Source organism: Saimiri boliviensis, chromosome 12 (genome assembly GCF_048565385.1).
Source record: "Saimiri boliviensis isolate mSaiBol1 chromosome 12, mSaiBol1.pri, whole genome shotgun sequence".
NCBI classification, from domain to species: domain Eukaryota; kingdom Metazoa; phylum Chordata; class Mammalia; order Primates; family Cebidae; genus Saimiri; species Saimiri boliviensis.
In genome coordinates, this window is record NC_133460.1 from 54,503,690 (window position 1) to 54,518,638 (window position 14,949).

Genomic DNA, 14,949 nt, shown 5'->3' on the forward strand with positions numbered 1-14,949 from the left:
TTATTTTATTTTTTATCTTGCTTAATTACCCTGTTTAGGACTTCCAATATTATATTGAATAGAAGTGATACAAATGGGCATCCTTGTCTTGTTCCAGATCTTACAGGATCTTTTCCCTGTTTAGCATGATGTTGTCTGTGAGTTTGTCATTTATGGTCTTTATTGGCTGAGGTATGATTCTTCTATACCTAGCTGATCGAGAGCTTTAATTATAAAAGAATGTTGAGTTTTATCAAATGCTTTTTCTGCATCTATTGAGATGATCATATGGTTTTTCTTCATTCTGTTGATGTGATATACCACATTTATTGATTTACTTATTTCAAATTATCCTTGCATCCCTGGAATGAATCCAGGGGCTGCATGGTCACTTGATCATGGTGAATGATCTTTTTATTGGGCTGCTGGGTTTGGCTTGCTAATGTTTTATTGAGTATTTTGCATCTATGTTCATCAGGGATATTGGCCGATAGCTTTGGTTGTTGTTTCTTTGTCTGGTTTTGGTATCAGGGTAATCTTGGCCTCATAGAATGAGTTTGGAAGAATTCCTTCTTCTGGAAGAGTTTGAGAAGAATTAGTATTAGTTATTTAAATGTTTGGTAGAATTCTGCTGTTAAGTCATTGGTCCTGGGCTTTTCTTTGATGGGAGACTTTTTATTACAGATTCAATCTTGTTACTTGTCATTGGTCTGTTCAGGCTTTTTATTTCTTCTTGAGTCAATCTTGGTAGATTGTATGCATCCAGGAATTTATTCACTTCAACTAGGTTTTCTAATTTGTTGGCATATAGTTGTTTGTAATAGTCTGTAATGATTCTTTGTATTTCTGTGGTATCAGCTGTAATAACTTTTTCATTTTTGGTTTTATTTATTTGGATCTTTTTTTTTCTTGGTTTGTTTAGCTAATGGTTTGTCCATTTGATTTATGTTTTTAAAAAAACAAATTTTCATTTTGTTAATATATTGTATTTTTTGGTCCTAATTTCTCTGCTCTGATCTTTATTATTTCTTTGCTTCTACTAGTTTTGGGGTTGGTTTATGCTTGCTTTTCTAGTTTCTTTAGATGCATTGTTAGGTTTTTTATTTGAACTTTTTCTACTTTTTTGATGTTGGCATTTATTGCTATAAACTTCCCTCTTAACACTGCTTTTGCTGTATCCTGTAGGTTTTGACACATTGTGTTTTTAAAACTTTCTTCTTAATTTCTTCATTGTCTATGTTGTTTAATTGTCATGTATTTGTACAGTTTCAAATGTTCCTGTTGTGATTGATTTTTAGTTTTATTTCATTGCAGTCAGAAAAGATACTTGATATGATTTCAATTGTTTTACATTTGTTGAGATTTGCTTTGTGGCCAAACATGTGGTCTATCCTGGAGAATGTTCCATGTGCTGATGAAAAGAATATGCATTCTGCAGCTGTTGGATGAAATGTTCTGTAAATGTCTGTTAGGTCCATTTGGCCTAAAGTGCTGCTAAAATCCAGTATTGCTTTATTGGTTTTCTGTCTAGATGATTTGTCGAATGCTAAGAGTGAGATGTTGAAGTCCCCAACTATTTTGAATTGGAGTCTGTCTCTCCCTTTATTTTATTTTTTTAGAGACTGAATCTCACTTTGTCACCAGGTGGGAATGCAGTGCCATGATCATGGCTCACTGTAGCCTTGAATTCCTGGATTCAAGTGATTCTTCTGTCTCAGTCTTCCAAGTAGCTGGGACTACAGGTATGTGCCACCATGCAAGGCTTAAAAAATTGTTGTTTACAGAGATGGGGTCTCATTTGCTTCTTTGCCTTTTGGCTAAGATCAAATGTAGAGATGAAGTCTTGCTATATTGCCCAGGCTGGTCTTGAACACCCAGCCGTAAGTGATCCTCCTGCCCCAGACTCCCAAGTAGCTGAGATTATAGGCACAAGCCTTGATATCTGGCTACTGTCTCTCCCTTTATATCTAATAATATTTGCTTGATATATGTCAGTGCTCCAGTGTTGGGTGCATATATATTAACAATTGTTATACCCTATTATTGAATTGATCCTTTTATCCATATATAATGACCCTTTTGTCTCTTTTTACTGCTTTTGACTTAAAGTCTGTTTCATCTAAGTACAGCTACTTCTGCTTGCTTCTGGTTTCTGTTTGTTTGGAATATCTTTTTCTATCCCATCACCTTCAGTGTATGTTTCTGGCTGTTTTTAAAGGATTTTCTTTGTCTCTGAACAGTTTTACTCTGATGTGCCAAAAGTGTGGGTGTAGTTTTCTTGTGTTTATTCTACTTGGATGTCTTAGCATTTTCTGAAGATGTGGCTCAATGTTTTTTGTTTTTGGAAAATTTATAGTCAATAATCTCTTCAAATATTACTTTTGCTCTATTTTCTCTCTCTTCACTATGTTCCAAATCTTTAATTTTGTTTTCTTTTTTCTCGTTTTGTTTCAGTTTGTATGTTTCCTACTGATATTTTTTAGCTTTCTAATTCTTTCTCCAGCTGTGTCTACTCTTCTGTTAAGCCTATCTATCCAGCTCTTAATATCAGTTATTGTGTTTTTCAGTTTAACATTTTCTATGTGTTTCTTTTAAAAAACAGATTCAAGCTCTCTGTTGAAATTCTCCACTTGGAATTAATTTTCTTTAATGTATTAATGACATTTTTAAAAACTGTATCTGAGAACTCCCATATATTAGTCACCAAAAGTCTATTTTATTATTTAGTCTTTCTCTGGTTTTTGGTCACTTCGTCTTATCTCCTGGTAAGTCTTATAATTTTTTATTAAATTCTGGACATTGTGGATAAGAAATTATAGTACAGATTTGAGGCTCTAGATAATACTTTCTTACTCCAGAGAGGATTTTCTTTTGTCTTATGTCAGGATCAAATCATCTTAATCTCATCTTGGATCAGACTGGTTTAAATCTGTGTTTCAGCTTTTGCAATGGCTGATTTATTTGTATATTCTAGAAATAAGATTAGGCCTTATTTTAAAACTATAACTCATCAGAAGCCCCAATGGAAAGCTGGAGGTGCTTTCTAGATTCCTGTACTTATACCAGCCCGGAACACTTTTTACTTTTTTTTATTTTTATTTTTTCATCCTGAGTCCTAGGAGACTGCTGAAATCTCTGCCCAGCTTCAGGATCCTTTAGCTATTTGTGTGCAAATCTGCAAATTACTTCTGGAGAAAAACACAGTCAGAAGTCTGCTTCACATGAATGCTCTCATCTCTCTTCATGATCTTGGTTTTCATTTCCCTGTTAACTTTTCTTCATTTCCAAACTAGATTTCCTAGTTGTTTTTGACAAAGAGGCTGGTCTGATATGAGTCAATCTACTATATCCAGTAGCAAAATTAAGAGTATGGACTTTGGAATCACACTTCCAGGATTCAAATCTCAGTTCCATCATTTACTTGCACTGTGATCATGAACAAACTATTAACTTTTCTGAGCCTCAGTTTTCAATCTCTAAAATGTGGGTAATATAGTAGCTACCTTTTAGGGTTGTTGTGATAATTTGGAATGTGTGTGTGTAAACTTAGAAAAGTGCCCAGAACACTGAGATGCAAAAAATGCTATTTTGGTGTTTGCTATTATTATTTTTACTTGACCAAGTTTTTTTGCCAATTATTTTCCATTGTATAATTTCAGTGATACATCCTTAATAGGCCTCCACTGGCTACTGGATAAAGTCCAAACTCTATATCTGTTGTTCTCAGCCCTGGTAGAATAGCGAGGTAATCTGTGGTGCTTTTAAAACTCTTGAGACCCCAGCCAAACCAGGTTAATTACATTAGAATTTTTTAGGTAGGATCTAGATAACAGTAGTTCTAAGAGATGCCCAGGTGATTTCAGTATTGAGCCAACACTGAAAACCTTTGGCTTTCAAGATCACTAACAGTCTAGCCCAACCTATCTTTCTAATGATAATTCTCCTTATCAAATGCCCAACATGGGCATTTCCTTGTAGTGAGCCTATCTATTCAAGGTCCAGCCTTCCACCTGTATGATCTGATGGCTCATGCAAGGCTCAGAGGCTGATGGTATATCTCTTCTCCCTCCTTTCCATGGTAGTATGGGTGGGGACACAGGCACAAATCTCAGTCTTTGTCCCTTCCTTCTGGGCTTCATTTCCTTACCATAACTTGAATCTGTTTCATAGCAAAGTTTCCCATGTTTTCTTTTGTTTTGTTCTTCTTCCATTCCTCCTTCCAGATGTTTTGCTAAAGACTTTTCACCTTTCTCTGTCCAAAACTAACACATCCTCCATTCCTCACAAGAAACACACTTTTCATCTATTTTCCTAACATTATCAACTGACAGCATGGCATCGTAGCTAGTTTCCAATCATAAGGCTGGAGAAACCCGGCCTGCCCCCAGGAATCAACTTTGGACAATGTCATCCTCATTTCTACTTCTGTTTCTTTGGGCTATCTCATTGACCTAGAATATCTCTTTTCCTTCCCCTCTCTCTGCCAATTTGCAGTCTATTCCACCTTAAAGTTTCACTTCTTTTACTAAGCCTATTAAGCATCTCCAAAGCACAGTGTTCTTCCACTTTTCCCATGCTTCCACTTACCCCGTCTGTTCACAATTTTAGCTCCAAATTATATGTTCCAATGGAGGACCTTGAAACACAGTGGAGTGCCTGTAATCCCAGCTACTCAGGAGGCTGAGGCAGGAGAATTGCCTGAACCCAGGAGGCGGAGGTTGCGGTGAGCCAAGATCGCGCCATTGCACTCCAGCCTGGGTAACAAGAGTGAAACTCTGTCTCAAAAAAAAAAAAAAAAAAAAAAAGAAAGAAACACAGTGGAAATTCAATTCTTAATTTTTCCTTGTTAGACCTACACAAAATGGTCAAAAATAAATAAATAAATAAAAATAAAAGCCTAAGCTAAAGATTCCTAACACTGATTTTCAGATAATTATCATTATCATTGTTATTTGCCCTAGAAGTGAGGCGTATGTTGCTAAATGTCAGGGAGTTCTGAGAAGGAGCATGGGTTGGTAGGAATAGGATAGGGAATTGCACTCACTTTCTACTGTTGCATAACAGATGACCATAACCACAGAGCTGAAAATAACACTGGTTCATTATCTCACAGCTCTGTGGGTCAGTAGTCCAGGTGGCTTGTCTGAGTTCTCTGCTCTGGATCTCACAAGGCCAAAATCAAGATGTTGGCCAGGCTGGGATCTTCTTGGAGGCTTTGGGGAAGAATCTACTTCCAACCTCATTCAGGTTGTTGGCAGATTAAGTTCCTGGTAACTGTGGGGCTGAGGTCCCCATCTTATTGCTGGTCACTCTCAGCCTATTGAGGCCACGCTCAGATCTGTTCATGTGGCTCCCTTAATCTCAGCAACAGAGAATTCCCCATGCATCAAAGCCTTCTGACTTCTTTTTCTGCTACCAGATGCAGAAAATTCCCTGCTTTTAACTTGCCTTATTGGGTTAAGCCCAACCAGCTGATTTCTTTATCTTAAAGTCTACTGACTTGAGTCTTTAATTATACCTGAAAAATTCTGGCTGGTTGTGGTGGCTCACACCTGTAATCCCAGCACTTTGGGAGGCCAAGGTGGGTGGATTGCTTGAGCCCAGGAGTTTGAGACCAGCCTGGGCAACGTGGTGAAACCCCAACTCTATAAAAATACAAAAATTAGTCGGGCATGGTGGTATGTGTCTGTAGTCCCAGCTACTCAGGAGGCTGGCTTAAGGTAGGAGAATGGTTTGAGCTAGGAGGCCGAGGTTGCAGTAAGCTGAGATTGTGCTACTGCACTCCAGCCTGGGCAACAGTGAAACCCTGTCTTAAAAAAAATTCTCCACAGCAGTACCTAGATTAGTATTTGGTTGAATAACCAGGGTACAGAAGTCTTGGGGAACCATCTTTAGAATTTTGCCAACCACAGGACTAATGAAGTAGAAAGCCAGAGAACTAGTAAGGAAAGGACCACTTAGGTTCAGTTGACCAGTGCCTTGCAGAGCAACAAGCACCCTTCAGGATCACCTAGTCCTGCCCTTTTATTCTCTGATTGGAACATCAATACTTAGAGAGGGGAAGGGAATTTATAATTAATCTTCTACACATCCACCCTGGGCCAGATGTTATACTAAATGCTTGTGGAGAATATAGAGATAATTAAGACTCAGCTTCTGCCTTTAGGATTTTATTACCCATGCATCCAAGGTTCATGGAAGTTTTTCTTAAGAAAATAGCTTATTTAATCCTTGGAAATTATAGAGTTGTGTGCTAGAAATGGACCTCACAGATCAAATGTTCCAGTGTTTCTTAAGAATAAAACAGTGACGGCCGGGTGCAGTGGCTCAAGCCTGTAATCCCAGCACTTTGGGAGGCCGAGGCGGGTGGATCACGAGGTTGAGAGTTCAAGACCATCCTGATTGACATGGTGAAACCCTGTCTCTACTAAAAATACAAAAAATTAGCTGGGCATGGTGGCTCGTGCCTGTAATCCCAGCTACTCAGGAGGCTGAGGCAGGAGAATTGCCTGAACCCAGGAGGCGGAGGTTGCAGTGAGCCGAGATCGCGCCATTGCACTCCATCCTGGGGCCTGGGTAACGAGCGAAACTCCGTCTCAAAAAAAAAAAAAAAAAAAAAGAATAAAACAGTGACTTTAGGTGACATGTAGACCAACATTTTAAATTGTAATCATAATGTCTTTATGTTAATGTTATCTTCTATTTATGGCAAATGATGCTATTTTCTCTGCATTACAATGACATAAAGTTTCCTTCTGCCCTCTTTCTTTTTTCCTTTTTTCAACTTGCATTTACAGATCACTTACTTTAGAAGACAACAGAAAATGGCACTGAAGGCTTTGGGTCTGGAAAAAGAGTTACATGGATACTGATCCTGACATCTCTCACTTAAACTCTACAAGTCTCACTTTCTCATCAGATAGGTAAGGAGAAATATATTATTTAAGTGATATCACGTGTGTAAAGTGCTTAACAGAGGGCTGGTGACATTGTAAGGATCTAATAGATGTTAGCAATTATAAAATTAATGCTTTTCTGATCCAAGGGGAAGGGGGATTTCTGCTAAGGGGAGCTGGGCCTTGTTTCCCTGACCTCTCTGGGGAGTGGCAGCAGTTCTCAGGGCCCTCATCCCTCGCCTCCCATCTCCTGGGCCTTTTGAGAGCCTGGGAAGGTGCCTGAGATCTGGCACTTTCTGAAAAGAGAGGAAATGGATGCAGAAAGTAAAGAAAATATGGCCAGGCCTGATGGCTCATGCCCGTAATCTTAGCACTTTGGGAGGCTGAGGCTGAGGTCGGGAGTTTGAGACCAGCCTGACCAACGTGGAGAAAACCCGTCTCTACTAAAAATACAACAATTAGCTGGGTGTAGTGGCGCATGCCTGTAATCCCAGCTACTAGGGAGGCTGAGGCAGGAGAATTGCTTTTACCTGGGAGGTGGAGGTTGCGGTGAGCCAAGATCCTGCCATTGCACTCCAGCCTTGGCGACAGAGCAAGACTCCTTCTAAAAAAAATTAAAAAGTAAAGGAAATAATGGAAGGTGTCGCCATAGGGATGTGCCTGTGGGAATTATCCATTTTTTGGAGAAGCAACAAACTCATATTGGGCACCAGTAGTGTGCCCTGCTTTGAGAATCTTGCAGGGAACGAGGCAGCTGCATCTGTTCCCATTCTGTCTCTATCCTAAGACTCCTCCCAAGTCACTCTCACTCTTTGCCTCCTTCCTCTTTCAACAACTACCAGAGGAGTTGTTGAAATATCTCCTGTCTAAAAAATCTTCGTGCTTGCTTTGAAGAAGGAAGGTGTTTCTCTCTTTTATAAGAAAAAGGACTGCAGATGTCTGTCAGAGGAGAGAAAAGGGGGCTAGAGTCTGGCATTCAGATGGTCAGAGGCACCAAGTCACTTGGCAGTAGGTGAGAGGGGAGCTTCAGAAAGAAGATGGGAGAGCCTCCAAAACACTTATTAGCTCATAAAATGTCACCTGGGCTAACCTCTGAATGTTTAGGAAACTGCTTAGTGTATGCCACCAACGGTAGACATTCAAGGTGCTGTGCCACGCTGGTGGGGGAGATATTTTGTCAAGAGTTAAAGAGAGAACCCAATGATAGACGCCTATTCTGCCAATACACAGGGTGGGTGTCTGCCAGCGAGGAGCCGAGCCACCTGTGCCTCGGCAATGCCCTCAGAAAGGCAGAGCTCTTGGGGAAAGGAGATTGTGGGGCAAAGGCGAATGGTATGGTAGAAACCAGTTTTATACATCTTGATATTTTGATGCTATTTAAGTTATGAGGACATAGCCTATAGGTCTTCTTCTAGCCAACCATTGATTCATCATGGGAAATGGGTTGAGAGACTTTCTGGTTCAGAATGTTTTTCTGGGCCACCTCTCTGCTTAGACTAGGGAGTGAAAACAAGTGACATAGATTTAAAATAATAACAGTCAACTGGGCACAGTGGCTCATGCCTGTAATCCCAGCACTTTGGGAGGCAAGGTCGATGGATTACTTGAGCCCAGGAGTTTGAGACCAGCCGGAGCCACATGGCAAAACCCCATCTCTACAACAAATACAAACATTAGCTGTGTGTGGTGGTGTGCATCTGTAGTCGCAGCTACTCAGGACACTGAGGTGGGAAGATTGCTTGAAAGGGGGTGGGAGGGTCGAAGCTGCAATGAGCTGTGATTACACCACTGCCTTCCAGCTTGGGCAATAGAGCGAGACCCTGTTTCAACGTAACCAACAACAACAATAATAATAGTCATACACAGTGCAGTGAAACAGGACTTTTAATGCTACTGGTGGGAGTACAAATTTGATCTTTCTTGAGGCATTTGGGCAGTATCAAAAGTCTTAAAAATATTCATACACTTTATCCCAGCAATTCCACTTCTATGAATGTGTTCTAAGAAAATAGTTGGACAAGTGCACAAAGATCAGTATATAATGAAAACCATGAAAGTTTTGTTCATAATCGTGAACAACTGAAAACAACCAAAATATCCAGCAATTAGAGATTGGATAATAAATGAAAGTAACTTCATAGAATACTATACATCCATTGAAAAGGACACTGCTGCTGTCTCATATATACATTGAAACAGAGTTTTGCTCTTGTTGCCCAGGCTGGAGTGCAATGGCATGATTTCAGCTCACTGCAACCTCCACCTCCCAGGTTCAAGTGATTCCCCTGCCTCAGCCTCCTGAGTAGCTGGGATTACAGGCATGGGCCACCATGCCCAGCTAATTTTTTTGTATTTTAAGTAGAGATGGGGTTTCTCCATGTTTCTCAGGCTGATCTCGAACCCCTGATCTCAGGTGATCCACCCGCCTCAGACTCCCAAAGTGCTGGGATTATAGGCATGAGCTGCCACACCCGGTCTCATATTTATTGATAGGGAAAGATGGTTGTCACATGTTACGTGAGAAGAGCAGATTCCAGGACAGTATATTCATTATGATTCTATTTTTATAGATAAAAGTAGATAAATTCCTCTATTTCAGCAATTTATTTCCTCCCAGAACATTATTTCATTAAAGGTGACTTTTTGCTGAGACTGCACCATGTGGACATCCAGTTTTACACAGGTTACTGCTCCAGATTATAGTGCCATGTTGTGAAGGTTACAGGTAGAGTGTACACATTACTTTGCATAGTATCTGATACATAGTAGTGCTTAGAGGTAGAAAAAGTAAGTATTGCTTTTGGAAACTCTATTAAAGATGTAAAGAGACTGCTCCTCTAGAACAGTTTGGTATTTTAATAGAATAGAAACTATGATATAAAAATTGGCAAAGTTTGGTGTCCTGAATACATGTAGTGGATATGATCTCAACCTTGAAAAAATAGTACATGCACCCATAAGAAAAGTCTGTAAAAAATAAATAAAAATGTTAATAGTGTTTGAGTAATGCTGGATCATGAGTAACTTTTATTTTATTTTATTTTTTGCTGTAACCCACCAGCCTCATGTGAATAGAACAGACAAGTCTTCATTTCTGTCCTTCTTTTCACTCAAAGTTTTTTAAAAAATACTTTAATTACTGATATAAAGTAAAACAATTACTCGTGGGTTGGCTGAGAATTGCTAGAAATTAATAAATAGTTTGGAAATATTTAGTAAATTCTAATTACTTAGCAAAAGTAATTAAAATATTTATAAGCGAACACCCATAAAACACCACCAAGCAAATACATTACTCAATAAATGGTTTAATTAGTATTTCATTACTAGAAATTAATCTCAGTAACGAAACATTACTACAAATTACATGTAGGATAGACAACTTATTTTACTGCTATTAATGATTTCAATTACTAAGTTTGTGCAAGCCTAATTCCTTCCCACTTCCCCCACTCCCTCCTCCCGCTCCCACCCAAGCAAGTTCCCACACACTGGGTCTGAATTAGGACGTTTGGGGCTGGTCTGGAACTGCATTGTTGGGAATCCCAGGCACACAGATTAACAATTTCCCTTGGCTTATTTCTTGGTTGCCTTGCTGAAATACAGGCCCTGGGTGCCTCTTAATCAGCTAGAATCAAACTCCAGGGGCTGGTGGGCTTCTTACTGCAGATATACTCTCCTCTGGAGTCTTCTAAATCACTTGGCTGCAAGGATCTATTCCTTCCCCTCTCCTGTGCCAAGGTCTTTCTGGCACTGGCTTGTATCCCTGGTCCACATGCCAGGCTGGGTGGGTGGGGGTGGGCCGGGCTACCACCAAGTCATCAGAGGGCATTATTATGCAGATTAGAAAAAGCAGTCTCTTCCTCCAGACACAGGCGGTCACACACCAGGGTAGATTTCAGCTTTCACTTGTTTTTTTTGTTCAGGTTCCCCAAGAAACAGATTTGGGATTTGCATGCAGGAGTGTTATTGGGGAACACTTTCAGGTAGTTCCCATATAGGATCTACCACTCCAGTCTGAGAGTGAGGACTGTGCAGAAGGAGACGTTGAACAACTCCATGGAAAGCTCTGAAGCTGGGATAATTCTTCCAGAATGTCTTGGATTGAGACAAGGGGTGGGGATTGTGATTTCAAATTGTTACCCACACAGTCATGGGTTCCATCACTTGGCAGGTGACAGCCCACTGACCACAACCAAGGAGGATTTAACAGGGGATTTCATTACTATTAACAAGTAAAGTGCACACTGGGGATAGTTCCCAAAGCAGTGCCTCCCAGGGGTGGCCTGTGGGTGTGGTTTGCTGCTGGCATAGCTTTGATGCATGATTTGTTCCAATGTTCTGCTGGCGCTGGGGGATGTGTCACTTTTGGTGTTATAGTAAACTCTTACTGGGTCTTCTGCCTAGATCATAAGCTCCAGGAGGGCAGGCTCATGTCTCATGGTATCCCCAGACCTCAGCCCAGTTCATGGCTCCATTAATATTTGCTGATTGAATGTATAAGACTAAAGACAAATGGTCACTTAAATACATTAGTGTAAACTTGATACACTTGACAAAGGGAAACAGAATCTGATCTAATCTGAGGGGTTGGGGAGGGTTCTCCAAAGAAGTGACGCTTGAGCTGAGACCCAAGGATTTGGTAAGAGTAAACCAGGCAAAATGAGGGGAGGGTGGTGCTTTCCAAGCCTCCCCTGGATAGGTGTTTGGCTCTGCCACCTCCTATGTGTGTCTCCTGGGAGGAAACAGAACTGAGAAGGCATGCTCACTGAATTTCTGTTATCTGTTGCTGAAATGTATCCTTTGTCCCTATCACAGCCTTATCTTGTACAAGATTCATGTGTCAGAGAGCTCGTTTTCACCAGACCTCAGCCCAGGCTGCTGTGGGATGGAATTGCCTGCACCTGGATGTGCTTGCTGGACTGGGAGATACAGGCAAGGCATCAGGGCTGGAGGTGGAGGGGGCCTAACCCGGGTTTGCCCAGGGGGGATTTTGCATATGTATGATACATATCTTGGAGGAACTGAGGGTGGAAACAGCTGGGGTATACCACACCTAAGCCCGTGTTTCCCATCTATCCTTATCTACTCTGAGCTCCCCCTCAACTACTCTGGGCCTGTCTCTACTCCCCACTTTCCCAGGACTGTGGCCTGTTCATTTCTCCTCCACAGCTGTGCAGGGGGCCTCCCCTCTCTGCAGTGCCCCTCTTGATGCACAAAATCTGCCCAAATCCCCTTCATGGAGCTCTGCCCAGAGACTCCAGGTCCTGCTGTGCTCAGCCCTCCTTGGATTTGATTCTTTAGGGCAGGGGCTTGGTTTGTTTGAGAAATCCCATGCCTGGTCCCAGGCCTGTTCCAGAGCACAGAGGTTGGCAAAAGGCTGCAGGAGAAGTTGAGCCCTGAAGGAAAACCTAGCATGCCCACTCCTGTTACACAATGCCCTGGTGGGTGCTAGGCCTTGTGAACTGTGCTTGGGGTAACATCTGCTGGGTCCCCCATGCAGGCAGACTGTGAGGGGGACCTCAGGCTTGACTTCAGCTGGTGGTGGCAGGACAGGGGGTGGAGGAAGGTGGAAAGTTCGCATTTATCATGTCTGGGACTTTGCCTGCCTTGTCCTTAATCAGTCTATAGCTAATTAGCTGCCTCCCCAGCTTGGCAGAGCACCATTAATCACCAAAGGAGAAAGCCAGCAGCAGTGCCTTGGGGCTTAGGGGAAATCAGGCTCCTTGGGTGGGCCATTCTTGTTTGTGGCACTGAGATGGCCACAGGGGCTCCTCTGTGAGGGTCCCTGGGGTGGCTTCCCTGCAAGGGTCCCTGGGAAGGGGCCAGGGGCCCTGTGGCAGCTGAGATGACTGTCAGAGGAAAGGTATGGCATCTTCCTCTTCCTCTTTGCTTTCAACATTCCACTTCTGTTCATGGTGAAAATGTGCCTAGCCCCAGACAAGAAATTCACTTTTCCAGACTCCCTTGCAGCTAAGGAAGGCCAGATGGCACAGCTCAGACCAATAAGGCATAAGCCGAAACCTCAGCCAGGCTCTAGGAAATCTTTTCCTTTCCTCACAGAAGATATTGGATGTTGCTGGTCCTGCCCCTTCTTGCCCTTTCTCCTTGCTGCCTTGAATGAAGACTTGAAGGCTGGAGCTCCTGCAGTCTCTATGAAGGAAAGACCAAGAGAACTGTAGTGACACCAGCCCTGACCAGCTGATAAACCAATACCAGTAACCATTCTACCTCTAGACTTCTGTTATGTGAAAAGAAGAAATCTCTATTTGTTTAGGCCACTGTTGGCTGGGTATTCTGTTACCTGTAGCTAAAGACATTTCTAATATAGAGGGAATTCTGGGTGGTGTCAACCTCATTACAGAGATGCTCAAGGTCCCCAAAGTACTTCTGACATCCCCAATCTTTGCCAGTCATGGGGCATGAGAGAGGCTATAGTGGTAGCAGTAACCCAGTGTCAGCAGCTCTGCCCCTCTAATCATGTAGCCTCTGTACTTCTTTAAAGTCTCATTATCCAACCCCTTTCAGCCACCCATGTTGTGAAGAACATATCTGGTGTGACACTGATATAACAGTGATGTTAAACTCTGAGTAATGGAGCACCAAGGAAAGCAAAACTAGAATTTTCTGGCAAATAAACAATGTTTCCACTCTTAGTTATGCAACTTTGAGGTAGGTAGACAAATGCATTGCTCTGGGAAAGGGCTGTGGCAAGGAATGCTGTGATGCTAAGCAGGTTTGGGTGTGCAGAGCTGGTCACAGAGGTTGGGATATTTCATAGGGGCCTGGCAAGACCCTGACTGAACTTTCTCTGTTGGGGTATAAGTTCACTGGAGGCTTTCTGATGAACTGAGTCAGTCTCTCTGAGACCCTTTGGCATGGAAGGGTAGAAAGGACCTCAGAGGGGAGCTCACCATCAGGAAATGGAGAGTGGGATAGGTGAGCTGATATCAGGCTTAGATGGTGGTTGTGGGGACTGGTGCCAGCCCAGCATGTGGCAGGGCAGAGACGCTCCTGGACCCCGGCATTCTGTGCTGTGGGAACTATGGCTGTACGTAGGAGTGTGAAATAAAGGAATTGTAGACTGGAGCGCATGGTGGGGCTCCACTATGCTGTGAGTCCAGGCATCTGGAAGACAAGAATGGCACTTGCTGGTAGATATGGAGGTGGTGGGGGGGAGGTCAAACTGTGCAGGATCAGTGTTCAACAGTGACTTCTTGTGGCAGCGGACTGATAAGACTGTTCAATTCTGCATCTGGCTTTTAGAAATGGCAGATCCTGATGAAAAGAGTAAGCTCTCTGGTACGTGGACAGTTTGGAGGAAGTGAGAGAAGGGAGATCCTGAGAGGTAGAGGTAATATAGCCCAGTGATTAGGAGAATGGGCTCTGGAGCCAGATGGCTTCGGTTCACATTCCTGCTCTGCTACTTACTGGTTTACCTTGTATACAAGTCTGGCTTTGTAAATGTGCAGACCTGTGTAGTCTCATAGGGCCCTGACCTTAAATAGATCCCTATGCATGGCTTGAAGTTTGGTGTCTTAAAATCTTAGTAATTTTTGAAGAAGGGCTCGCTATTCTCTCCTTCCTTCCCTCCTTCCCTCCCTCCATTCCTTTCTCCCTCCCTCCCTCCCTCCCTCCCTCCCTTCCTTTCTCTGTCTCTCATTCTCTTTTTCTCTCGTTCTCTCTCTGTCTCTCTGTCTCTCTATCTCTCTGTCTCTCTCTCTGACTCTCTCTCTCTTTGACAGGGTCTTGCTCTGTCACCCAGGCTGGAGTGCAGTGCTGCAATCTTGGCTCACTGCAGCCTCAACCTCCTGGGCTCAAGCAATCCTACTGCTTCAGTCCCCAAGTAGATGAGACCACAGGCATGTGCCACCATGCCCAGCTAATTTTTTGTATTTTTTTTGTATTTTTTTTTTTTTTTTGGTAGAGATGGGGTTTTGACATGTTGCCCAGGCTGGTCCCAAACTCTTTTTTTTTTTTTTTTTTGAGACTGAGTTTCGCTCTTGTTACCCAGGCTGGAGTGCAATGGCACGATCTCAGCTCACCGCAACCTCCGCCTCCTGGGTTCAGGCAA

General features: G+C 42.4%; 1 long non-coding RNA gene across 1 annotated transcript in view; it reads left to right on the top strand.

Moving 5' to 3' along the window:
• Window positions 1-1,379: 1,379 nt before the first annotated feature.
• Window positions 1,380-14,949, top strand: part of LOC141580598 (uncharacterized) — a 32,100-nt gene continuing 18,530 nt past the window's right edge. The window contains exons 1-2 of the long non-coding RNA XR_012512849.1: window positions 1,380-1,721; window positions 6,777-6,902. This is a non-coding gene — a long non-coding RNA (uncharacterized LOC141580598). The remainder of the gene's footprint in view (window positions 1,722-6,776; window positions 6,903-14,949) is intronic.